This window comes from Pipistrellus hanaki (assembly GCF_964339955.1).
Source record: "Pipistrellus hanaki genome assembly, chromosome: 1".
In the NCBI taxonomy this organism is placed as follows: domain Eukaryota; kingdom Metazoa; phylum Chordata; class Mammalia; order Chiroptera; family Vespertilionidae; genus Pipistrellus; species Pipistrellus hanaki.
In genome coordinates this window covers 22,945,531-22,947,943 of record NC_140503.1, presented here as the reverse complement: position 1 = coordinate 22,947,943, position 2,413 = coordinate 22,945,531, and the positions used below count along the sequence as shown (strand labels likewise).

Genomic DNA, 2,413 nt, shown 5'->3' with positions numbered 1-2,413 from the left:
TTTCATTAAACTTTTTAAATAAAATAATTTAAAAGAACATGGTATATGGTTGCCAGTATTGTAAAACATATACAAATAAATTCATAGAAAAAAGACTTGAAGGAAATATAACTACATGTGGGTGGAAGTTATATGATGCTATTTAGTCTCTTTAAACTCTTCCATTTTCCACAATGAGCATCCGTTATTTTTATAAAGAGGGGAAAAAAATGTTATATAAAGAATAATGTTTAGGAACAAATTTTAAATTATAGTGGGAAGGAGGCAAAGGAAACAAAATTGAATATACAAATGAATCCAATGATTTAAAACAATATGCATACAAGTAGAGAGATTTTAGGAAATATTATTAGTAACTATCTTGGTGCTGAAATTATGGATGATTTTTTTTTTCATCTTATCTTTCCTTTTTACCCCCTCCCCCCACTATATTTTTTCATAATGAGCATATTAAAGCAGTTTGGGCTGGAGAACTAAATTTGATCTCTCCATTGGCTTCAGACCAGAATAATAATGTAATGCCTGTGTGTGGTGCTGACACCAAAAACACCCTCCATGAACACAGGTGGCATTAACGGACCTAAATGTAAATGAGGTGACTGCTTCTAATGGAGCCTTCAGTCACTCTCTCCACATTCTGTGCCCTGTGTCCTGCCAAGGCTGTGTGAGCACTGGAAGTGCAGGGTGCCAGCAGATCTGTTCTGTGGCAGATCAGTTTGCTGAAAAGGATAAACACCCACATATGAAAACAGATGGAAAACGTGCCCAGAGCTCCAGCAAAGGAAACATGGAGCCTGAAGAGATAGGTATCCCATCCAGGCCAGGCCCTCCTGCTCTTCCTCCCATTTCCTCAGTGCCCGCTCTCCCCTTCTGCCACCTACTCCCCACAGAGGCCCTGGGCAGCCAGTTCCCCTCTTCCTCCCCAGCCACAGGAAGTGAGAGTCCTCCAAATGCCTGAGACAAGGATGAATAGCAACCAATACCTGGGTTCTTTACCATCCAACCACACCTGACTCCAGGTGAGCCAACCTTAATCAGTCTTCCCACGGGAAGCGAGAAGCCAATAGGGAGAAAAGTATAGAGTACCTGAGCTTCTCTGGCAAGGCTCTCCAAGGGAAGGCTGGGATGTTGCCAGTGTGTTTTCTGGCCAAGTCCATTCCCCAAGACTTTCTGATGATCCCAGCCAGATTTGCTGGCTCCCAAGAGACTGTCAACAATATGAAATGCATGGCGTGGCTTTTGTGGGTGGCAGCAAACTCACAGAGAACTCCATGAAGGCCTCTGGCACTCTGTGAGAGTAGATGGTGGTGGGTGCTGCCTGCCCACCTCCAAATGCCACACACCACCCCTCTATCACAGGTGCATCTTTGCACCTAACCATGTCGTGGCCACATTCCGCTTCTGGTACTTTGTGTCTCAAATAAAGAAGATGAAGAAGTCTTCAGAGGAAATCGTCTACTCTGGGCAGGTGTCTGAAAATCCCCCCTTCGGGTGAAGAGCTTTGGCATCTGGCTGAACTATGACTCCCACAGTGGCACCCGCTACATGTACTGGGAGTGCGGGACCTGACCACCTGGGATGCCATCACCTGGTGCTACCGAGACATGGGGGCCTGGCACCGTGCCCGCTCAATCAAGATCATGAAGGTGGAGGAGACTGCAGCCAGCGAGTGCCACCGACCAGCAGTCAAGCAGTTCCACGACTCCAAGATTAAGTCACCACGCCCTTCATCACCAGGGCGAGCCATGCTTCACTACCAAGAGGCTCAACACCTTCTTTTAGACACAGAGCCTCCCTGTCCCCTGGTCTGCCCAAGTAAACTTCTTGGAAACACCATGGGAAGGAAGGGAGGGAGGGAGAAATGCATGGCATGGATGCACAATGGTTTGCATTCCAGGCCTCTAAAGTTCCTTCACAGTTCCTGTCTCCACTTGCAATTGCATCAAGACCAAAGTAAATATAACAAGATTAGTAAAATTGAAAGTTTCACCCGAGGCATCATGATGCAATAAACATGGCATTTCGATTTGGTGTCAGAGAAGATGCAAAATTTCAAGGTAAGAGCCAAAGATTTGTCACAGATTTCTAACTTCATACCTTCACCCATGTTGAGGGTATAAAATGGTCTGGCTTTTAGAGACAGGTAGGGACAGTTTGTAGAGAAGGTTTATTTGGGGGAAATGATTGTACTGTGAGCTTTATCCCTTCCAAGAGGGTGGTGAGAGGTCCCAGGCCCTCATCTCAAGAGGATTCAGAAAGCTTGGTACATCTCCCTGTGATTGGCAGGGGAGAGGGGTGGGATACAGTGGACCTGTGTTCTTAGATTAGCCTGGAAATGTAATCATCAGGAGAGATGGGCTGGCGGGAAGGAGCTTTCTGCAGCTTTGGGACTAACTTACAAACTCCCAGCATG

General features: G+C 46.0%; 1 pseudogene across 1 annotated transcript; it reads left to right on the top strand.

The window, feature by feature from the left end:
* Positions 1 to 1,271: 1,271 nt before the first annotated feature.
* On the top strand, positions 1,272 to 1,782 carry LOC311633152 (large ribosomal subunit protein eL20-like; annotated as a pseudogene). The gene has a single exon. The product of its transcript is annotated as a large ribosomal subunit protein eL20-like (transcript).
* The last annotated feature ends 631 nt before the right edge of the window (positions 1,783 to 2,413 follow it).